This window comes from Cervus canadensis, chromosome 31 (genome assembly GCF_019320065.1).
Source record: "Cervus canadensis isolate Bull #8, Minnesota chromosome 31, ASM1932006v1, whole genome shotgun sequence".
NCBI classification, from domain to species: domain Eukaryota; kingdom Metazoa; phylum Chordata; class Mammalia; order Artiodactyla; family Cervidae; genus Cervus; species Cervus canadensis.
The window spans coordinates 24,681,879-24,707,568 of record NC_057416.1 but is presented as its reverse complement, the minus strand read 5'-3'; the positions used below and the strand labels follow the sequence as shown (position 1 = coordinate 24,707,568).

At 40.0% G+C, this 25,690-nt stretch overlaps 1 protein-coding gene across 3 annotated transcripts in view; it reads right to left on the bottom strand.

Moving 5' to 3' along the window:
* RBPMS (RNA binding protein, mRNA processing factor) overlaps window positions 1–25,690 on the bottom strand; it is a 198,420-nt gene that overhangs the window by 85,240 nt on the left and 87,490 nt on the right. The window lies entirely within an intron of this gene.

Genomic DNA, 25,690 nt, shown 5'->3' with positions numbered 1-25,690 from the left:
ACATGTCCCTGCCCCCGAGGATTTCAACCTTGAGTATAAAACACAGGGAAAACTGGGGCTTCCCTGGAGGCTCTCTGGTAAAGCATCCACCTGCCAATGCAGGAGAAACGGGTTCGATCCCGGATCCAGGGAGATCCCACATGCCATGGAGGAACCAAGCCTAGTGAACCACAGCTATGGAGCCTGTGCCCTAGAGCCTGCAAGCTACAACTACAGAACCCACTCGCCCTAGAGCCCATGCTCTGCAACAACAGAAGCCCCCGCAAGGAAACAAAAAGGAGCTCGCTACTCGCTGAAACTAGAGAAAGTCCGCACAAAGCAACAAAGACCCCGGGCAGCCAAAAATATATCAATAAATTCAGATAAAATGGAGGTGGCTGGAGCTGAGTTACCTCCACGATCTCCCACTAGAGAAAAGGTCTCCAAACTCCCGTCACTGAGGTCAACAGAGCTGCCCTAACGCCTACTGGGAGTCTCGTTTATTTGGTACGTCTTTGAAATCTGTGAGTTACAATCCAGTGTCTGTACAAATGGTTCACCATTAAAGTAACTGAGTTTATCAGCCCTTGACACCTAGTTTTATAGGCAAAGGAAGCATTCACTTGGAGGGGAAAAAAATGTTAAAGAATTAGGCAAAGCTATACATATATACTGAGAAAGATGCCCATGACAATATTAGATTAAAAAAAAAAAAAAAAAGGATACTCAACACTGTTTAGTAGCCTTAGAAAGAGGAGACTGTATCCGTACATGTGTATGAACACATGAATATATCTGTAGTAAGCCCAGGAATGGTTACAATGTGACAACCAACCTGTCAATAGTGGTGGCTTAGGTGGTCGTGTGGGGGGTGGGGAGGGGATTTCTAATCTGCATAATTTTCTATCATTTGAATTTATTACAAATATGTATCATTTTTAAGATCTGATACAGCTTAAAAGAAGGAAGAAAGGGGTGGGGGGGGGTGGAGATTTCCTGTGGAATGCTAGTGGAGCCAGGGCAGAGCTATTGGCATACAGCATTCAACCAGCTATGCGGGTGTTTTCTGTTTTTTTTAAAAATACTTATTTTGAAATAACTTCAGATGTATAGAAAAGTTGCAAGCATAGTACAGAAAATTCCTATGACCATTTGCCTAGATTTAGACACACACTCCCCCCACCCCTTTTTGGTCCTCTCTGAACCGTTTAAGAGTATGTTGAAAGCAAGGACCTCCTGGAAAGCACAGGGAACTCTGCTCAATGTGATGTGGCAGCCTGGATGGGAGGGGAGTTTGGGGGAAGAGAGGACACGTGTACGTATGGCTGAGTCCCTCTGCTGTCCACCCGAAACTACCACATCTACTTCTGCTTCACCGACGACACCAAAGCCTTTGACTGTGTGGATCACAACAAAATGTGGGAAATTCTTCAAGAGATGGGAATACCAGACCACCTCACCTGCTTCCCGAGAAATCAGTATGCAGGTCTAGAAGCAACTGTTAGACCCAGACATGGAACAACAGACTGGTTCCAAACTGGGAAAGGAATACGTCAAGGCTGTATATTGTCACCCTGCTTATTTAACTTATATGCAGAGTATATCATGTGAAATGCCAGGCTGGATGAAGCACAAGCTGGAATCAAGACTGCTGGGAGAAATATCAATAACCTCAGATATGCAGATAACACCACCCTTATGGCAGAAAGCGAAGAGGAACTAAAGAGCCTATTGATGAAAGTGAAAAACTCAACATTCAAAAAGTAAGATCATGGCATCGGGTCCCATCACTTCATGGCAAACAATGGGGAAACAATGGAAACAGTGACAGACTTTATTTTCTTGGGCTCCAAAATCACTGTAGATGGTGACTGTAGACAGTGATTGCAGCCATGAAATTCAAAGATGCTTGCTCCATGGAAGAAAAGCTATGACCAACCGAGACAGCATATTAAAAAGCAGAGACATTACTTTGCCAACAAAGGTCCATCTAGTCAAGGCTATGGCTTTTCCAGTAGTCATGTACAGATGTGAGAGTTGGACCATAAAGAAAGTTGAACGCCGAAGAATTGATGCTTTTGAACTGTGGTGTTGGAGAAGACTCTTGAGTGTCCCTTGGACTGCAAGGAGATCCAACCAGTCCATCCTAAAGGCAATCAGTCCTGAATATTCATTGGAAGGATGGATGCCAAAGCTGAAGCTCCAATACTTTGGCCACCTGATGCGAAGAACTGACTCTTCGGAAAAAACCCTGATGCTGGGAAAGACTGAAGGCAGGAGGAGAAGGGGATGACAGAGGATGAGATGGTTGGATGGCATCACCGACTTGATGGGCAGGAGTCTGAGTAAGTTCCAGTAGTTGGTGATGGACAGGGAAGCCTGGCATGCTGCAGTCCATGGGGTCGCAAAGAGTCAAACATGACTGAGCAACTGAACTGACCAAAACTATCACAGAATTGTTAACTGATACACTCCAATACAATATAAGAAGTTAAAAAAAAGAAAATAATAATGTTGAAAGCATGATGCCCTTTTAATCAGTTTTGGTTTCATAAAGCAAGGACATCTCTTTGCTTTCCTGATCCAGGATCTAATCTAGAGTCATATATAGCATTTAACTGTCATCTCTTAGTCTCCCTGAATATTTTCCTCAGGCCTTGTCTTCTATGACCTTGACATTTTGGAAGAGTACAGGCTATTTTTTGGTAGAATGTCCTTCAATCTGGGTTTATCTGATTTGCTTGTTGATTAAATTAAGGCTATAAGTATTTGACAGGAATATCACACATGTCATTCTTCATGCATCCTATCAAAGAGACACATGATGTCATTTTTGTCTCATTATTAGTGATAACAACTTTGATCACTTGCCAAGTTTCCACTGTGTGGTTACTATTTTCCCCCTTTCTAGTTAGGAAGTATCTCATAGGGAGGTACTTTTGAGACTAAATATTTTTTCAACGTTTCACCCATCAGTTTTAACATCTATAGATACTTTTCACCTGAAGCCACCTTTACTATTGGGATTGCCAAATGGTGACTGTTTTTTCCTAAGCCCATAATTTCTTTCATATTCATTAGTCTTCTACTCTAAGCAAACACCTGCCCTCTGCCCTGTTTATTATTTATCCCTTTCTACATTCATTTGTTCATTCATCCACTCACACATCAGTACTAATTCATACCTTATTTTACTTTAAAATTACCAGCATTTGTTGGCATGCTCAAATTGTCCCAGATTTATGTGGAAACACATACATGCTTTTGCATCCACATCTATTTCTCTATATCTACTTAGAGATATTAAAAACATAAGTTAGTACTGATAATTCCAATTCCAATCCAATACCATTAGGTTAATTCTAGCCTTCCCTTTCCATTATTTTTAACTCCACCTCTGAATCCTAGTGCTCATTATCCACTATACATGTGCTTATTTTCTCAATACAGGAATACTATTAAAAAGTCTCAGAAGTGCTAAACAATTTCAAAATAAAAAGAAAACCTATTAACTATAGTTCGGTATTTGCAGGTTTTTTTAATCTTTAGCCCAAAAGTATACAGCCAATATGTGCATCTGAGAATTATTTGGGAGACTGGGATCGACACATATATAACATATAAAATAGATAACTTATGGGACCATACCGTAGAGCACGGGGAAGCCTACTTAATACCCTGTGGTGACCTGAACTGGAAGGAAGTCCAAAAAGGAGGGGTTCTATGTATATTTCTGGTTGATTCATTTTGCTGTGCAGTAGAAATAATACAACACTGTAGAGCAACTATACTCCAATAAAGATTAAAAAAATAATTATTTGGGTCAGTTCTGTTTTCAACTTCATCATGGCTGTACTATTCATCGGAAATAGTTAAGATTCATTTGTTTCTGTTTGCCTTGCTTAGAGTTTCCCCTATTCTTTGTCTTCTTCACCTTTTCCTTTGACAAATTCATAGCAGGTAAAACTTTTACCAACTGAAAAGTCAAAGTTGATTCATCAACCCATTCATCTTTTACACATTCCTGAATTTCTGCTTAGGAATTTCTGAATTATTTTATGTATATGGACTAAAAAGCTGAGGACCCAGAATTTTAACATCCTTCCAACCCGCTATGACTTCCCAAACTTTTGAAGGAAGCTTCTAAATAACCAAAGTTTTCGATGTTTCTTGCACTTAATTTTTTATTTAATTTTCAATTTCTACTTGAAATATATTGAAATGTTAAAAAAAAAACAATGGGAGGGGGAGTAAAGACAACTGGAACTAAAATTGCTGTCATAAATAAGTTCAAGCCCTGAATGAACCTGGGTTTTGCATGATGCCTGGTTTCTACTGGTTCCTGGGTCAAAAGCCTTTACCATATCCTGATACAGGCAAGTTCAAATGTTTAAGAACATGATTCCATTCGGGTGAACCACATGACATTCCCCTCTAAGGCACCAGGCTGCTTCTACCACCTACCCCACCATCAGTACCCCCTTCTCTCCTGGGCCACGGGGGACCCACCTCTTCTAGATATAGGTCACTTCCTATCGAAATCTCCTGGTGTTTCACACATGCCCCATTCTGAAGCAGTAATCTAGTGGATCCGAGGCTTCTGTATTAAATCAGGTAATTTTATAGTATCTGTTACTGAACCAGATACTTTTTTTGTATGTAGAATAAAAAAAATAGTACAGCGGCAGCAATCTCCTAAGAGTCAACTAAGTATTTAACTGCTGAGTTAAAATCTCCTAACAGTCAACTTAGTATAACTGCTGAGTTTCTTGGTTGATTCTAATAAGCTCCTTACTGTCCTTTTCTCTATACCCAACTCCCAAGGAAAACCCACTGCTGCTGTAAGGAATGCGGAGCATCCAGAAAGACTGGCTAGCCAGGTGTCTACGCTGAAAGGGAGAAATAATGTTCCTTGTGTAGGTTATAGGTTTTAACCAATTCATTCGGACTTTCTAATATAGAGTGAGAATAATTTGTCACCAGAAACTCTATGCTGTACAATAAAATCCTGGTGTAGGAAACTCCATTTTCTTTTGTAATCATCTGCTCAGTTCTTCTCCGGCCTTTAGAATCTTCATACCTTCACAGATGAGGTCAATGAAATCCTCATGAGAAGAAAAGGAGCTCAAACCAAAGTGAAACTTGGCAGTAATACCTCTCTGATCTTATAACATTATCTCAGTACCTGGATCCTATCTTCCTGCTCCACAGCACCCTCCCTACCTTGGTTTCTGGTCCTAAATCCCAGATCCTCTGAAGGATGGAGTTCTGAAACACCTCTCCAGGTTTACTCAAGCAGAGACTCCAGTAAATATCCAAAGTTGTTTCAAAAACTGCCATCAAAACCACCAAGACTCAGAGCTCCACCAGGTGGTTACTAGCATACCTGGTACCCACTGACCATTTAAAAAATTTATTTATTTTTTAATTGAAAGGATAATTGCTTTACAGAATTTTGCTGTTTTCTGTCAAACCTCAACATGAATCAGCCACAGGTACACATATATCCCCTCCCTCTTGAAACTCCCTCCCGTCTCCCTCCCCATCCCACCCCTCTAGGCTGACACAGAGCCCCTGTTTGAGTTTCCTGAGCCAACAGCAAATTCCCATTGGCTCTCTATTTCACACATGGTAATGTAAGTTTCCATGTTATTCTCTCCATACATCTCACCCTCTCCTCCCCTCTCCCCATGTCCATAAGTCTGTTCTCTATGTTCTTTCTCCATTGCTGCTCTGCAAATAAGTTCTTTGGTACCATCTTTCTAGATTCTGTATATATGTGTTAGTATATGATATTTATCTATACTTTCTAATAGGCTCTAAGTTCATCCACCTCATTAGAACTAATTCAAATGCATTCCTTTTTATGGCTGAGTAATATTCCATTGTGTCTATGTACCACAACTTCTTTATCCACTCATCTGTTGATGGACATTTAGGTTGCTTCCATGTTCTAGCTATTGTAAACAGTGCTGCAATGAACAATGGGGTACATGTGTCTTTTTCAATTTTGGTTTCCTCAGGGTATATGCCTAGGAGTGGGATTGCCGGGCCATATGGTGGTTTTATTTCTATTTTTTAAGGAATCTCCATACTGCCATTGACCTTATTACTAAGCTGTGTTACGGTTACTTTTTTTTTTTTTAAAGGTAGTGACTACCATCCTACAAAGCAAAAGAAATCAGACAGTATAGCAGGATTAGGGAGTGGGAGGTAAAGTGATTTCCTTCTAAATAATCAGAACTATAAAGTTTTAAACAGAAAAGTTCAACAAACACTGTTCATTTCTGTAAACAGTGGTATATAAAACAACAACCATAGGGAAGAAAGAACTGAATCAATTCTCAGGAGTAATAAAGAGAAAGGCATACTCTGCTGGTGACGTGAGGGGTTTACAAAGCATTTATATTCCAATTCATTGAGATCATGAGTTTGCTGAGCTTCAATAAACAACTACCCAGTTTCTCAGGAACCAAGATGACTTCTTCATTAAGAAACTCAGGGTTCCAACACCAGTTCCCTCCACTATGGTTGACCAGGACAAGCTAATAAATTAATTCCTTCACCTACTGCTGACTCAAACAAGCTAATAAACAAACAAGAAAATGATTCTTATTAGTACTTATTCTTGAACACAATGTACTCAACAGATTTCTAGCCATAATAGTATGTACAGGAAGATATAGGCAAGATCTTCAGAGGTAGGAGGTGGCTTAATTACAATACTACATTAAAAAAATTTTTTAAACACAAAAATGTAGTTGAATCCTTTCCTGCTAAGAGACGGGGGTCTCTTACTTAGGACTTAAGTTTCTACTTCAGTTATTTAATGTCAGCCTAACTAAAAATTCAACGCTCTCAAAGTTTCAATAGCAGCTCCTGCTATTAGAGATACACTGCATAAAGCTGTTATTAAAAATAGTCCACAGGCTTCCCTGGTGGCTCAGTGGTAAAGAATCCACATGCCAATGCAGGAGATGCGGGTTCAATCCCGGGTCTGGAAAGATGCCACGTGCTTGCAGAGCGGCTAAGCTCGAGTACCACGACTACTCAGCCTGAGCTCTAGAGCCCGGGGGCTGTAACCACTCAGCCTGAGCTCTAGAGCCCGGGGGCTGTAACTACTCAGCCCACCTGCAGCAACCACCGAAGCCCGTGCCCCGTGGAGCCTGCACGCCACAGAGCGCGCGGCCACCCAGAGCAGCCCCCGACCACCACAACCAGGGGAAAGCCCAAGCAGCAATGAAGGCCCCACACAACCCCAAATAACAAAATAAAATTTTAAAAATAAACACAATTCACACACAATCAAAGTCACCCTTTTACATGAAATCGAATGCTTTTTAGTATAGTCAGACTTGTGCAACCAGCCGTACCATACAGCTTGAGAACACATTCATCACCCCAAAAGGGCACGGTACCCATTAGCAGGCACTCCCCACTCCTCTCTCTCGCTCCACTTCACTCTCTCCCCCCTCCCAACCACAAATCCACTTTGGTCCCTGTACCTATTCACTAGGGACATTTCTTATAAGTGGAATCCTACAACATCTGATCTTTTGAAACTGTTTTCTTTCCATCGGAATGTTTTCAAGATCCATCCACTGTTACTTGCTGAATAATACACTATTGTACAAACATATCACATTTTATCCATTCACCAACTGGACGTTGGGTTGTTGCCACTTTGGGGGGCTGCTTTGAACACTGTGTACAAGTTTTTGTGTAGATATGTTTTCAGTTCTCTAGGAGAAGAACTGCTGGAGCATAGAATGTAACTCTTGGGTTAACTTTTTTTTTTTTGAAGGACTGCGAAATTGTTTTCTGATGTGGCTATACCATTTCAATTCCACCATCAATGTAGGAGGATTCCAATTTTTTCACATCCTCACCAACACTTGCTATTGCCCATCTTTATTTTCATCACCCTATTGGATATGAAGCGGTGTCTCAATGTGGTTTCAATTTTTATATCTCTATGCCATTATATTTTAAAACATTTTGTAAAGAGTGTTAAGAATAAAAGGTTTCTATTTTCAAAGAGCATTTTGGTCAGAAGGAAAGGATATAACTTGGGGACCACAAATCTTTCATCATATAAAAGGAAATGAAACTGAAAGAATTAATTTTTACCTTTTAAGGTTAAAAAAAGTTAGAAATATTAACTTTTTTGAAAATTATTGATAGACATGTTACTCCCATCAGATAGTAAGAGGAGGTAAATACATTCTTCAGAGATGGTCTGCAGTCTCAGGGGAATATATTTATAGTTTTCTGAATACATCTTTCCTTCTAAAAGCAGCATAAAAAATTCAATAGAGTTAGAAACAGACTCTAGGCAAGGTATATTGAAAAGTTTCCCCAGGATTCTGAAAACAGTTGTTACATTCAGTCAGAGCCTTAAAAGGGCTCAATGACCAGCCAAATATAAACACTCCTGGGTAACCTGTTACTGTGGAGTGGATGGGGTTCTTTCAGAGACAAGCATGGACAGAAGTTAAGGGGAGATCTCTGTATGTGATACATACAGAAAAGATGATTGGAGGAAAGGAAATGGTGGGGGGGAGTGGGGAACAATGCCACAATTTCAAAAATGTCTCCAGACTCAATACTATTCCTGAAAATGAATCAATGAATAGAATTTTTCTACCATTTATAAAATGTCATTGTACCAGAAGTGAGGACTTGTGATGTCCAAGCATTAAAACAAAAACAATAAAGCAAACTACCTGAGTAAAGATCACAGAAGATGGGAACTGAGGGCGATTTGGGGTAGGTTCTCAAACGCTAAGCATTGAGTGTGTAAAGGATAAAAGTTACAGAATGTGGTACTGCATACTGAGGGCCTCCTAACCTAGTAGTTTTCAACCACGGGTACCCGTCTCCCATCTCTACTACCCTGCACACACGCCTTAGAGACATTTGGAAATGTATGAGAGTGCTTCTAAGCAGAAGGTACTAAGGATGTTACAATCCTAGGATGAGTAGCACAGTCCCATACGATGTAAGAACTGCCTCATCCAAAATTCCATAGCCTCCTGAACATACACGAAGAAATGAAGATGCAGAATAGTCAAGGAATCTCCCTAAACTCCTGATTAACTACTGGTAGAATCCAGATCAGAATGTAATTTTGATTCTCACTGATCGCGTGCGTGTGTATACATTCCAGTTCTGTGAAGAAGGCATTATTTTCACATCAGAATGGAGGTTGCTATTCAGTTTCTGCTGGGCTCAAATTTAGGTAGACGTGAATTCCAACAGAGAATGAATAAGTGAGGAGAAGAATCCATCAGATGTAAACCATATTTCATACTTTTCCTAAATAAGGGCATTGCTTGCAGAAACAACAGGACTGTTAATACAACAGCTTGTGCCGCTGGGTCACTGCCCATTGAGAAACCCTCAGACCGATTACGCCTTGTTCTTTTGCTTAATCCAACTACCTCAAAGTGCTTGCCCTGGATTTACCTTAGAATAATCTGATTTACTACTCACTGTCCTCCTCGCCTAAGCAGAGTCATCTGGAAAGAATGTGTCCCTTTCCACGGTAACATATCTAGATCAAGCTTTCAGAAAGAGATCCCGTTCCAAATGATGTACTCTGGGTTACATGGTTATGCCCATCAGAGCTGGACTCTGACCCACTCCACGGACTGATTTAAAAGTCTTCCAGGGACTTCCCTGGAGGTCCGATGGTTAAGACTTTGCCTTCTAATGCAGGGAGTGCAGGTTCAAACCCTGATCCAGGAACTAAGATCCCACAGGCCTCAGGGATGAAAAAACCAAAGCATAAAAGAGAAATAATATTGTAACAAACTCATTTTCAATAAAGACTTTTAAAACAGAGTCCACATTTAAAAAAAAAAAACTTAAAGTAAAAATCTTCCAATAACCATTACGTTTCTAGATGTCTTATGCGCTCAGTCATGTCCAATTCTTTGCGACCCCATAGACTGCAGCCCGCCAGGCTCCTCTGTCCATGGGATTTCCCAGGCAAGAAAACTGGAGTGGGTTGCCATTCCCTTCTCCAGGGGATCTTCCCAACCCAGGGATTGAACCCAGATCTCCCGCATTGCAGACAAATCCGTTACCATTTGAGCCACTGGGGAAGCCCAAATGTCTTGTAGCCCCTCATTTTTAACTCTTTGAATTGAAAAAAAAAAATGTAGAATTTTGTTTTTAAACCAGATATTCCTTAAAACACAATGAAGCTTTATCTGGTTTTGAGAAGTTCAGTGAAAGAAATACCATGTCCACATCTAAACTAAAATGTCTCCTGAGGTTTACCCTTGATTTAAAGCCTACGTATTGAATAATTCCTCCTCTGCTAATACTGTGGAACCAGTTCAGGTCTGAGTGTCATAATTGGCCAAGACAGAGAAACCCATGATTTTCCCTCACTAGCCAAACTTGGCCTGGAATAAAAGAATTTTTATATTTCCTAGGCCACTTAGTAAAACACAGTTTATCTCTGGCTTCACTTTTGTGTGAAGAGCAGAATTCAAATTCAGATCGTCTCAACACTTAGCCAGACTCTTACAGTAAAACCTACAACTAGTTAAGGTTAGGTTTTATCTGACACAAAGAATGTGGGAAACCTTATTTCTGATGCCCCTCCTCCGCAGCCAATCTAGAAGGATCAGAAAATCAAACAGAAAATTGTCTTGGTGAATCCCCTTCCATATATTGGTGGAGGAAACCAGAAAACAGGTTCACTTGTAGCGAATTATAATGACAATTACAAGGAGATATTTCATTCAGGGTCACAACCAATTTTGAGTAGAACTTCCCTCCCCAAACAGACCTAAAATGTAGCAACTGTCTAGGTTTTGAAATCTGCCCTTATGCATTCATATCGACCTCCACTACTGATCTTGGGTATGTTTTTTAACTTCTGTGCCTCAGTTTCCTAATATATGAACTGGGAATAATAACGGTCCATACATCACAGGGTTGACTGTAAGAAAAAAATGAGTTCTGCTCCATGATTAGATTAATGTCAGCCTATAAAACACTCCTGAAGCCCTGCTACCATGGACTGATGGGGTTTCTTCTCCACTGGACTTTCTGGAACGGTGCTTCTACCACGTGTAAAAGAGAAGGATGCCATTCATATTCCACTATCAGACTTTCTCCAACTACAGGAATCAGGCTACCTGAGCTGCTGTTTGAGAAACTAGTGCTGTACAGGTTCAAAATATTCTTTAATTCTCCCCGGTTTCATTTCCCCCACAGGGAACGGATGTGTGACCTTGGAATTCTCTAGCCTATGTCTACTGGTTTCTCACAGTCTGAGGAGCTCTCGGCTAACTCCAGAGACTGGATCCACCATGGAGGAGAATTAGGTAAAAGTCCTTTGGATCTGGGTCTCTGTACCATTCATCTCAGCTAAATTTCTTTCTTTCCCAGTAAAGCACACTTTTTGTGAGGCAGCTCTCCCCACCCCCGCTGGTACATAACCATGCCCTGGAAGAATCTGCTTTGTATAGGACGACTATAAAGTCATGACAGAGCCTTTGAAAACGCTATAAACTCCATCTTTAACTTGTCAACAGAATCAGAGTCAAACGGAGTTTATTTTCCAAAGGGCTGAGAGGGCATGATTGTTTGAACTTCTGCCACTATGTTCTCAAACCGTCCTGAAAAGGATGATTGAGAGAGCTGGGCCCTGACAACGTTAGGAATGGGATGTCTCCACTTCAAGCGCAGTCAGTTAACCTGTTACAGCACTATTTTACAGTGCTGCTTGGAGACAAATAATATTACACGGAAGGCAACGCAGGCCAGAATGCAGAGAGCACGCGTCCACTCAGGAATCCTGACGTTAACATTTTCCCTCTGAACGTACACGGGGTCAACTCTTCTGGTGGGGACAAAGGCATCTCTTGGAATCCTTAAACCACAAAGGCCTAATGCGACTTGCTGCCAGCCGTCCCTGTTATTGTTTAGTCCCGAAGACTCTTTCTTTCCTGTCTCATTAACGGGACAGTGACTGTAAACTTAAGCATCTCCTCACTCCCCCTGGGCAGGGGGAGTAACAGTGGAGTATAAGGCGGTCATTCAGCTATCTGCTGAGCAAAGGCATGAAATGGCTCTCACAATGAAAGCTTAAAAGAACGTAGATACTCGGCAATGGTTTTAAGTTTCTGACTCTGGGAAGATTTTTTTCAATTCGAGGATAATTGCTTTACAATGTGGTGTTGGTTTCTGCCGTATAACAACACGAATCAGTCCTAAGTATATATGTGTTCCATCCTTACTGAACCTCCCTCTCACCCCTCCACGTCATCACAGAGCCCTGGGTTGAACTCCTGGTGTTATATAGCCACTTCCCACCAGCTATCCGTTTTACATATGGCAATGTATGTTTCCATGCTACTGTCTCAATTCATCCCGCCCTCAACACATACAGAGAATGTTTCCTCTCCCCACTGTGTCCCCAAGTCTGTTCTCTAGGCCTCCGTCTCTGTTTCTGAGAAGATCATAACGTGACATGGAGCAAACCTACACACAGTCTTTTGACAGTTCACATCTGCTTGAGGGCGGTCTGTGACATTAGTCTGATGTCTGTGGCTCCTCCGCTGGACACTGGAGGAACCTCAGAATTTTGCTGGTTAACTTATTTGAGGAATCAACAAAGGGGTTCTGCCTTAATCAACTACTTGGTATTTGTCCAAAACCTTATAGCTGTCACAGCAAAAATTTCAGGAATTAAAGAGGTAGCCTAAAGAAATATAAGAGATAAATTGTGCTAGGCCAAGGTAAAAGATTCCTAGGGTGTGTGGTTCATCTCTGTAAAGCCCAGATCATGAGCTTAAATCAGCGAATCTGGCACTGAAGAAAAAGGAAAGCTAAACGATAAAACTAACAAAAGAAATCACAACCCTATCCCTAGCCATAGTGTATATTTCTAAACCAGCCAGTCTAGAAAATATATACAGCTGCTCACACAGTGTATCTGATGAAAAGGCAAGGGTGTTTATGTTCAAATTCCTATCAATTACAACTGGAAAATAATAGTGTAAATCTCCTTTCCTAGTGATGGCAAATTGAGGGCATCACTTTCATTAAGGCCACACACGTGTTCACGCAGCTTGTGCAAATCACAAAACCCAGAATTAAACTACAAAGGAGTGCATTTCTAAATGCTTATTAATTCTGAATCCAATGTATCATGAATAGAGGACTTGGTCCTTTAAAGATAAAAGGGTACTGGTGTTTACTAGTGTTGAGACTAAAGTTTCAAGAGTGATGTCAGTTCTTTAAGGCAAAGAATAATCACACTAATTACACACTAATTTTCTAATTACTGCAAAGAAAGAAACCAACACGCTCTTGCACATATTAGGTGCATGCCAGGAAAAATAAAGACAGTGGATATATGTGAGTTTGTGTTACTAAGGTACTTTCTAAACTCTGAGATATGCTGAATGATGAATACTGTGCAATATAAACAGTCTTGGAATTATAAAAACCAAGTATTTCTATGTCTACATAGAAATGCCTATGAAGAGTAAGTCCTACTTATGAGGTAGGCAGGCAAAGAGAATGCATTTAACACACACTTCTTTCAGGTTCACAGACAGTGCATGTTAAGTCATTTGAGCACCCATCTTAAGTTTTTGTATATGCTTCAAGGATCGCTGTGCAAAGTTTACTTTGGGTCTTTATTAGTGACTGGTGCAGAAGCAAAAAGGAGGGGTGGGAGGAGAACAGTGGTGATATACACAAACCCTACAACTGAAAAACAAGGCAGTTGCCTAAATGTTCCAAAGCCATTTCAAAAGACTTCCATTTAAAGATCAGATACAGCCCACAATGGGGCTCTGAGAGTATTTTTACATCCCTGTTTCTGCTCTCTAGTTTATCAGCAATGAACAGCCCTCACCCCAACAGGATCCAGTGGACTGTCCAATACTGTGCGTGTATAACCAAATTTAGGATAATCTTAATGACGTGAAATACCAAGAAGAGTCAAAAACATGTACCTCCAAGTTATGTGTTTTTCAGCTACACATCAGGAAAAAGATGAGTCTTTAGAAAATAAAGGTTTCATTACATGTAAAGATTAAACGTATTTTTAAAAAGTCTATGATGGTATATCCTCAACTTTATAGATGATAAAACTGAGTTCAGTCGTTGTTTTTTTAACCAATAAGTTACTTATTTTGTCCCCAAAGTCAATTAACATGACGATAGATAAATCGATCTGTGGGTGGGCAATGTGTTCTGATGAATATAACAAAAATAAAGAAATTTTTTTTAAAAAGGTAGGATTTGCTCCTTAAACTGGTTTTTAAAAAGCCTCAAGCCCGACCATCAAATGGCTTGCAGGCTCTTTCCAACCAAGAATCTGGGGCTTAAGCAAGAGTTAGTTGAAAAGAATGTAAACAGTGAAGTCCAAACTTCGGAAGTTCACTGCAAAGTACTTCCTGTGTTGCACAGGGAGCCAAAATAAAGTGAGTCAAAGCGGATCTCATCTCTGGGCGACGTGAATCAGCACACCTCCTCCTCTCCAAAGCGGCACCTCAAGGACGCTTGCCGGGATCTGACAAGGCAGAGTCCAAATTTCTCCCTCTCTGAAAGGCTCGTCTAGACACAAAACTCTCAAGAATCACACTGGCTGTTACATAAGTTCCTATGGAACTGATGGGGGCAGAGGGGGAGGAGAATGGTGTCTCTGGTTTTAAACAGATTGGACTGGAACCGGAAATGGAGAAAGCCATGGGCATCGTCAGCTTAACAGAATAGACGCGAGATGAGAGTCTGCTTATTGGGCTCACAGTATTTTGGAGGCTTTTTTTTTTTCTTTTTCTTTTTATAATTGGCAAAGAATTGCTTTACAATGTTGTAATCTTGTGTTTCTGCTGTAGAACAACATGAAAGAGCCGTATGGATACACATATACATCCCTTCCCTTTTGAGCCTCCCTCTCTGGATACTTGAATATTAAGGACAACACTATTATTTTGTTTCCCTAAAAAACTCCAAGGATTGATAAATCAACTTACCATTAACAATACTACAAAACAAATAAATGTTTGGAAGGACTCTGAACCCACTATCATTTGGGATTCCACAGAAATTACTTTTAAAAACCAAACTGCGGAAAAGGGGACTTAAGGAATTAAAACCAGTTCTTCTTGACAGTGATCACCAATTATCAGAATTTTTACCATTTATTGAGTACTAGTGGCTTTAAAAATACCTGTATCATTTAATTTGATGCCCTAACCTTTTGTGATAGGTACTGTCAGTATTAACGGAAGGAAAATTTAGGTGCAGAAAACCTCAATTTAGTAAGTGGCAGAACCTGGATTTGAGCCAGGTCAGCCTGCTTGACACCTTTATTTATTACACTGCCTTTGACCAGAAAGCCCTTCAGACACGCTAAGTGGTTACCAAACAGATACACTTTCTGTTCTCCTCTCAGCCACAATTTAGAGATTTAGTACCTTTTCACAGGTATACACTTAGTGTTATGCACAAATACAAAAAAACCACCCACTTAAATCCAATACGCAATATACTTTTAATATCAGTGAATTAAAATTCATTCTTAGAGGTGTGTTAAGTATGTTTTTAGAATTTGGTGAGCACCCCCACAGATAAGCTAAGAAGACACAGCAATGGTTGGCAACAATCAGCTTCTTACTGTGAACTTCTCTAAGAGTTTGCTCCATTGGTCATTTGCTGAGCACCCTAAGGTGCGTAAAACAGTCAGGAAATCTTTCATAATCTGGTTGTTCACTTTTTCCATTGAGGTGTATCTATGACCTGTAACCTAGGATGGGCTTTTCCTGCCTTCTATTCAGTTTTCCTTTATTGGCAGCGTTATACCGGCCTTCTAAATGAATGCTAAAATTCTATGAAAAACGATACTGTAATAATTCCATTTACCATCACATCAAAAAGCATAAAATACATAAGAATAAACTTACGTAAGAAAGCAAAAGACCTATACTCAGAAAACTGTTAAGATATTGATGAAAGAAATCAAAGATGGTACAAACAGATGAAGAGACAGATATACTAAGTTCTTGGACTGGAAGAATCAATATTGTGAAAATGCCTATGCTATCCATATACAAATTCGGTATAAACAAGTACAGTCACTATGGAGAACAGTATGCAGATTCTTAAAAAACTAAGAATAGAGATACCACATGCTCCCATTCCTGACATATATACAGAGAAAAGCATTAATTTAAAAAGATACCTGTACCCCAATGTTCACTGCATCACTGTTTACAATAGCCAGGACACAGAAGTAACCTGTATGTCCATCAATGGAGGAATGGATAAAGATGTGGTGCATATATCCAATGGAGTATTACTCAGCCTTTAGAAAAAACAAAATAATGCCACTTGCAGTCACATGGATGAACTTAGCATCATGCTGAGTGAAGTCAAAGACAAATATCAAGACAAATATATGATACTGCTTATATGTGGAATCTAAAAAAATATGCTACTAGTAAGCTTATCTGCAAAACAGAAGCAGAGTCACAGATACAGAAACAAGCTTATAGTTACCAAGGGCAACGTTCACACTTGGAATTTTCTACCTGACTGTATTTCCCAGAGAAATTATTTGGATCTTTTCATTTAAAAACAATCTTTCAAATCAACTTGCCACAATGCCTAGAAAACCAAGACATACATCCTTTTATGCAATGTCAAGGTTACTCAAGGTATCCCTTAATTTTTCCAAACAGCTTTCTATTGAAACTTATCACTACATTTTTAGAAGAGAAATTTTAGTCAATATATTTCATGGTTTATTTTTCTACAGATGTTAGCATTTTAAGGCAGATTTTATTATTTTTAATATACTAAATTAGTTTGATGTTCACTAGAATTATTTCTTATCCTCTTATTCCCATGTTTATAATGTATTAGATGTATGTTTCACATTCTAGAAACATTTACTCTATCTCCTCCTATTTTTAGGTATAAAACAATCCTTGACTATTTGTGCTTCTCTCATTTTTTAAAACGTTTCCATGTAGTAAGAATTAAAGTCTTTAGAAGCAGCAAGAAAAGTTTGTATTTAATCATAAAGAAATACTGTATATATGTGAAAGGACATAAGAGCAGAAATTTACAAATGTCCTGTCAAAATAACCTATTCCACATTAAGTCCTACCCCCACTTCCCCAGGTTTTAAAATGTTCTAATGCATTTTAACTACACAAGAAGGCATAGAGTTTCAGCTGTGTGGACCAAAACTTCAAATCTGCGTAGATGTCAGAAACATTAAGCCACTCTCATTATGATGGTTTGATCATTCAACTAAGAAGTAGAAGAGTGATTTTACAGCAAAGACTTCCCTGATGGCTCAAATGGTAAAGAATCTGCCTGCAGTACAGGAGACCTGGGTTATAATTAATTCTGGGTTGGGACGATACCCTGGAGAAGGAAATGGCAACCCACTCCAGTATTCTTGCCTGGAGAATCCCATGGACAGAGGAGCCTGGCGGGCTATAATCCATGGGGTCACAAAGAGTCAGACATGACTGAGCAGCTGACACTTTTTCACTTCACTGAGATTTAAAGCCCCAAAATATGCTACACTGCAGAATAATCAGGAATGTATATGGCCTAGAGTGTCAAGATCTTTGGTTCTAAAACTAGCTTGGCTTCTTGACCAAAAAGAATCCTAGCCAATAACTCATTCTTTGTACTACAGGATCTACGAAAGCTAACGATATTTTCTACTTTCATTTACAAGAGGGGCAAAGAGCTTCTCAGCATTTCTGAAATACCTGAAGAACCATGGAGAAAGGGCAAGCAAGGTCAACACAAGATAGCCTTTTAAAGAGAGTCGAGATAAGTTTAAACACGTAGATCCTCAGGGGAAAAGAAAGGCTAGAATGTGAAGTCTGAGGGCGGTTTCACACAGCCATGTAATGTTTGATGAACTATTTCACTTAGTGAAAAGCTGGGCAGAGTTGAGATTTCCACATGTATGTGTCACTGGACTAAACAGGGGTTTATGTACAAGACTCTGGCTCTTCCTATCTGCCTCTTCCCTTGGGGAACTGGTGATGCAAACCCTTCCATCTACTTTTCCTTCTTCAACGTCCTTAGAATGTCTTTTACTAGGATCCCAATTCCTGCTTTCCTACGTGAATGCTTCATAGACTTAAATAACCTCCTTTTCTTCAAAGACTAACTGGGAATTCAACAAATTCCCTACATTCATCTTCAATTGCTCTTTCAGAACAACTTTTAATTTCTATGTTGCAGTATCCTTAGCGAGGTTCTGTAACAATCCAAAACTACAAGAAAGAGCAGACCGCAGCCTCCTTCCCCCACACACATGAAAAAAAGGGGGCCTATTTCACATTTCTGTGAGGAGGGTAGCCTAATTAAGCTGTTTGCCAAGCCCCAAGTGCACACAGTTGCTGAGAAAAAGAGGAGGATCCAGTCATCAAGGAAGGGCCCAGGCAGCCCCCAACTCAGAGGCAGCCCCCAATTCAGTGAGGTCAAATGGCTGCTTCCAAACTGCAAGTCAAGAGTAAGCAGTTATCAACAGATTTAACAGATAAACACTAGATCAGACGCATGATCTCATCTGGCAGCCCTGCACAGTTCCCAGCTGGGATCACAGTAAATGGGCCTCTTCAACCGCTCTGGGCAACAGGCTAAGAGAAATTCAGGGAGAAATTTTTAAACCTGATAAGAAACATATTGACAGGGTGCCTGGTGAAAGGGGAGCTGAGACAGGCCATCTGGATGCTTGTGCACGCGAAAGGTTTTGTTTAGTGGAAACAATTCACCTAACTCACAAGCTGTACAAATATTAAGATCAAAAGTCCTGACTCACACAAACTGTCAGCAAAACCTGTGATACAGGACACAGAGACTGTCATCCAAACTTCTGTTTCTGTGTGGCCAGTACCTGTCTCAAGTTCCCCTGGTAACACTCGACGCTCAAGAGTTTGTACATCTTTTCATTGAGAAAATACATTCAGGTAATAGGTTCAGAGAGACATTGCTTTGCCAACAAAGGTCTGTCTAGTCAAGGCTATGGTTTTTCCAGTAGTCATGTATGGATGTGAGAGTTGGACTATAAAGAAAGCTGTGTGCCGAAGAATTGATGCTTTTAAACTGTGGTGTTGGAGAAGACTCTTGAGAGTCCCTTGGACTGCAAGGAGATCCAGCCAGTTCATTCTAAAGGAAATCAGTCCTGAATATTCACTGGAAGGACTGATGCTGAAGCTAAAACTCCAATACTTTGGCCACCTGATGCGAAGAACGGACTTACTGGAAAAGACCCTGAAACTGGGAAAGGATGAAGGCAGGAGGAGAAAGGGACAACAGAGGATGAAATGGTTGGATGGCATCACCGACTCAAGGGACGTGAGTTTGAGTAAACTTTGGGAGTTGATGACGGACAGGGAGGCCTGCAGTCCATGGGGTTGCAAAGAGTTGGACATAACTGAGTGACTGAACTGAACTGAATGGGTTCACACTGAGAACATCTGCTTCCCAGGTGGTGCAGTGCTAAATAATCTGCCTACAATGCAAGAGACTTGGGTTCAATCCCTGGGTCAGGAAGATCCCCTGGAGCAGGAAATGGCAACCCACTCCAGTATTCTTGCCTGGGGAAATCCCATGGACAGAGGAGCTCATAGTCCATGGGGGTCACAGAGAGTCAGACAGAGTAAGCATGTAAGTATTTTTCCTTGACTTCCCTTTAACACTTTTCGAAATAATATCCCTATTTCACAAGTGAGAAACCTGGATAGGAATAATGAATGAATTATATCCAAATGTTTAAAAACTCAGTAGTTGGAGAGCTCAAGCTATTCAACTAAACTTAAGTTATGCACAAGGCCAGAATCACTGTGATATATACAACTGTAACACTTACTTCAATGCCAAGAATTTATGGAGATGAAGAAAACTATGTTTTCCTGATTACATCAGTTTTTTTACACATGCGACACTACCCAGTACCTTTTCAGCATGCTTTCTTACAAACTACCAAAGGTTTTTCTAAAAATTCTTTTTACCACACAGTCGAATCAATGTCCTCAGTAACCAAGAAATAATTTAATACTATATATCCTCAAGTCCTCTTCATTTTCTTCTTACTAAGATAACTGCTACATTTTCCCTCCTCAAAATCAAGTTGCTTTTTTCTCTTTAATCCAAGGTCTATCGAGACCTTGAGAAAACACCTTTTCTTCATGTGTGGCATATTGTATAGGAGAGAATACAAAATCCTAGTTTTACCTTATTAAATGAATCATGTAATGGTTGGCTCTTCCCTTCCCTTCTTTTATGAACAGGTAAACAATTATAGGCTTCCCCGGTGGTTCAAACAGTAAAGAACCTGCCTGCAATGCAGGAGACCTGGCTTCGATCCCTGGATCAGGAAGATCCCCTGGAAAAGGGAATGGCAACCCACTCCAGTATTCCTGCCTGGGAAATCCCATGGACAGAGGAGCGTGGTGGGCTACAGTCCATGGTGTGTCAAGAGTCAGACACAACTGAGTGACTAACAATTTCACTTCTCCACTTTAACCTATTTAAGGGTAACACAGTTCCATTACTTTTAACTGACATCACAGAAATGTTACTAATCCCCATTAAAAGAAACAATATTTTAAGTCATATAGGATCCAAGAGAAATCAAATCTGCAACTGAAATGATCAACTGTACTACTGAAATTAGTCAAAAGGTATTTATCAATAAACCAATTACCACTTCACACCTAGTAGGATGGCTATTATTTAAACAACAACAACAGAAAACAAGTATTAGTGAAAATAGTGAAAACTGGAATTCCCATACATTGCCAGTGGAATATAAAATGGTACTGCCAGTATGAAAAAGTTTGGACGCCTCCCAGAAAGCTAAAAATATTAATATCATATGACTCAGCAATTCAACTTCTAGGTATATGCCCAAAGGAACTGAAAAATAAGGACCCACTTATTTGTAACCCACTGTTCACTGAAACATTATTCTCAATGGCCAAAAAGTGCAAACAACTCAAGTGTCCATCAACAGATGAACAGATAAATGTGGAATATACATCCAATGGAACACTATTTAGCCATAAAAAGGAACGATGTTCTGATACCTGCTACACAACATGGAATAACCATGAAAACATGCTAAGTGAAAGAAGGCAGACACAAAAGGACAAGTATTTCAGTTAAAAGGCCAGTTAAGAGATACAGAATAGATGACAGGTTACCAGGGGTCATAGGAAGGGAGTAATGGGGAGGTATTGCTTAATGGTTACAAAGTTTGTGTTTGGGATGATGAAATGATACAAATAGTGGGGACACCTGCACAACATGGTAAATGTATTAAATGTACACTTTAAAAAAAAATCATTAAAATTTCAAATTGGTATATATGTTTTACATACTTGAAAAGTGTAACATACCAAAAACCACTGAGTTGTACCTGAAGAAAGCTACTTTAAAAAGAATCCAAGAGACTTGAGGGTGCAGTGATCGTTAAAGATCACTTAGGTGAGTTCAGACTGGAGAGTAAAGCAAACTGTGACATCCCAAGCAAGGTTCAGCTGTGAAGGCAGTTTGTAGTGATGTTCATGGTTACACTGCATCACACTTCTCAAGTTCTGATAAATTTATAATGATGCCTGGGCCAATGACAACTATTTAAAATAAGGTGAGAAGGGGTATCCAACAAGGCCACATACAACTCTTTAAAGTACTCTAGATGAGTGAATCTCAAATCCAACGTAAGACAATGCCTGCCATGGAAATGGATATAAAACAGAAACCACCGACAGGTCTGTGGATTTTAAGTGTTAACTTCCAATCCTTGTTTATGAAACACAATTCCGGCTACAAAGCAATGGCAATATCAGAGTTTCCACAGTTGGCAGCAGTAGCCAGAGATGGTTTATTTCACCTCTGCTCAGGGTCCTTACCTCCAGCCCAGTCTTGTTTACTGTGTTTCTTCCTATTTTTACTAAATTAAGACTGTCAATATGGCTGTACTTGACTTACATTCCAAAATTAACAACAAATCTGAAAAATAACTAGACAGCTTGGATTATCAGCTCCCTCTTCCATCAGCATGGAAAATGGATAAAGTCTAGCACAGCAATTATAAATGTGAATGAAGGTAAAGGACAGGTTAGATATTCTGCTGTCGGGTTAAAGAATGGATGGTGTTTGTAGTCATGTGGATTAATGAGATAACAGATAACTTGAAGGCAAGTCTGGGTTTGGGTTATTTTTTTAGCCTAACTTGAGTGTTTTTACTATAAAACCAAAATATACTGTATTTACTTTAGAAGATTTGACTAACCCCCTGATAAAAGTTCAGTGTTACCACTTAATTCAGTCTGGGCATGTTTTTCCATAAAATTATCAAACTGACTAAAGCATAGTCCAAAACTGGAAAAAAAAAAAATAAATGGATTTAAAAATCACTTCAAGTCATTTTGGGAAAAGACTCAGTACTCATAACTGAAACAGACAGTAACCAAGACAGACAAACAACAAGAAGAGACGCTCTAAACATAGACAAGTGGTTTATAATACTGTGAACAACTTTACAAAGAGGGACTTACTGGAATGAGGCTTACGTTTCTCAATCGTGGAAAACAAAACATTACAACACGGAACTTTCCCCCAAAGGAATGCGAAGGAAAGATCTTAAGGGAAGCCTGGACGAATGACATAAGGAGAAAATTTTGTAATGGTTATGAGCACCGTATGTTTTTAATTCACCAATTAGAAAAGATGGTGGTGGAAAAGATCACACTAGATTGGGTCACAGAGATGTGTCAGCTTCATGATTAAGTATCTTGTCCTGAACGGGCCCATGTTCTTTGCAAAGAGAAGAAACCCTGTTCCACGGTCCTGCACCAAACATTGTCGTGGGCATCTGTCCTGGACAATGAGACTTAAATCATCTGTCATTGCCACTAGGAAAAATGAAGCCACATTCCATGACCAAGCAAACAGCAAGATGTTGTATGAAGTAGACAGAACTAAGACCCAGGAGGCTTCCTTCTAATTGTAGCTGTAAACCTTCACTTCCTGGCTGGCCCATCCATCCTTACTGGTCTCAGCTCTCTTAACAGGACAGTTTCTAAGGTACCAAAAACTCTAATACAACAATACTTTAATAAAAGTTAAAAATATCAAGGAACAGATCAACCAGCACTTTAATAGATGTTCTAAATTCACAAGTCAACCTCTTAGCAGAAGAAAGCTCAGGCTTAAAACTCCACCAGTAAATATTCAAATATGGATGTGAGAGTTGGACCATAAAAAAGGCTCAGTGCAGAAGAATTGATGCTTTTGAACTGTGGTGTTGGAGAAGACTCTTGAGTGTCCCTTGGATGGCAAGGATATAGAACCAGCTGGAAAAGACCCTGATGCTGGGAAAGACTGAAGGCAGGAGGAGACCGGGATGACAGAAGAGGAGATGGTTGGATGGCATCACCGACTCAATGGACATCAGTTTGAGTAAACCAGGAGTTGGTGATGGACAGGAGGGCCTGGCATGCTGCAGTCCATGAGGTCACAAAGAGTCCGATGTGACTGAGCGACTGAACTGAACCCCCAGCACTAAGAAAAAATGAAATGATGCTTGCTATACTCCTACTAAGGCAAAGAAACAATTTGTGACTATGACCACTCAAACATCTAAAAAATAAACTTTTGTTAGCAAAACAAAAAAAAAAACTAGAATCAACCCGCTATAAAACCCTACTGTTTTTCAGAGAGTGGGTCAATAGCATGCTTCTACACAGAGAAGAGAGAAAGTGAGAAGGAAAGCCTACTTTGTGAACAAGCTTCAACTGCTGTTATTTCCTCTGTAAGAATAATGGAAAAATAAAAACTGGGTGTAAATTTCATCTAACAACTGTGAAGGACCCAGAATATTGCTGCACTTAGGAAGAGGCCACCGAAGGGGATGTACATTGGTGTAGCCACCACAAAAAACAGTTTAGAGGTTGCTCAGAATACTAACACCAGATTTGCCATGGGATCCAGCAATACCACTTCTGGGCATGTATCTGGACAAAACTATAATTCAAAACGATACAGGCACCTGACATTCATAGCAGCACAATTCATAATAGCCAAGACATGGAAGCAACCTAAATGGTCACTGACAGATGAATGGAAAAAGAAGAGGTGGTACATCCATGCAATGGAATACTACGCAGCTACAAAAAGAACGTAACAATGCCATCTGCAGCAACATGGATAGACCTAGAGATTATCACATTAAGTGAAAGAAGGCAGAAAGAGAAAGACAAATAAATACCACATGGTATCACTTACCTGTGGAATCTGAAATATAACACAAATAAACTTAACTCAAACAGACTCAGAACAGACTTGTGGTTGCCAAGGTGAGGGGAAAGAGGGGAGGAATGGATTGGGAGTTTGGGAATAGCAGATGCAAACTATTATATATAGACTGGATAAACAACAAAGTCCTTCTGTATAGCACAGGGAACTATATTCACTATCTTGTGCTAAACCATAATGGAAAAAGAATGTATATGTACGTATAACACTTTGCTATACAACAGAAATTAACACAACAGTGTAAATCAACTACACCTAAATAAATTTTAAAATTAAAAAAATTTTTAATTAAAAAAATTAAAATTAAAAAAGAAAAAGAAAGATGCCACCTGGCTAGAATGAAAGGAAACACTGCCTAAATGGAAATCCATTTTAAGTTTAAAATTTGGTTAGACTGAGAAGATTGACTGTATCTATGTAATGTAAAACTCACAAAACCATTTTTCTATCAAAATGTTTAATTATACACTGTGCCTCAGCATGTACAGCTGAAGGAAATAATTACATTTGTTCTGTGGGAGAAGAACAGAGGAAGCAGTTATTCTGACCAGGAGGTCACTAGTCCAAATCCCAAAAATCCTGAACCCTCTGGACTTCCTGGAGTCCTCAGAAGTGCCTGTACGCTTTCACGGAAAACCAACAATAACGAGCAAACCGTTCTTCTGAGCGCATGTGTTTTCCAAAGCTGAAAACTCTTTCAAGACTGTGTCACAATAGCACCAATACGCCAAGTAAACAGTCTTCCTCGGAGGCTCCTTCCCTTGGGTCTCCAAGTCAGGAGGAAGGGTCTCTCTTGCAGCCCCCCCTCACCACAGGATCCCTGGGCCTCCAGCTAGCAGGGCACCTGCAGGACCCACAGCCGAAGGTTCACATAAGCGACCCGGCCAGGCTACACTCGCCTTGGAAGAAGGATCCCAACACTCCTGGCAGCTGCATTCATACCTCATTCACAGCCGCTTAAGTCAACTGTCTGGAGAAGGATGGAGCTAGGCTCTTCACTGAGATGCCTTGCCTGGATCAGGCGATGGCACCCAGAACTAAATTCTGCTTCCTATCACCTTCTCTCGGGTTCATTCCCCTTAAATTGCTTTTGGTTTTTTTTTTTAAACATAGCAAAGGGGGTTGGGGGGGGGGGGCGAACCTTACTAAAATAAAGTTGGTAGAAAGACTTAAAAATATGGCAAACAAAATGCTTACAAACCAAATACAGGTATCTCTACTCAACTGTAGTTGACTATCCTGTATTATATACCACAATGCAGAATGTCTTCTGGGAAAGCAGTATATGCAAATTTTAAATCAATCAGAATAAAGACTACAACCTTTTTTTGAAGTCACATATGTTTTTTAAAAAAAAAATGTTTTTAGGCAGCCCTAC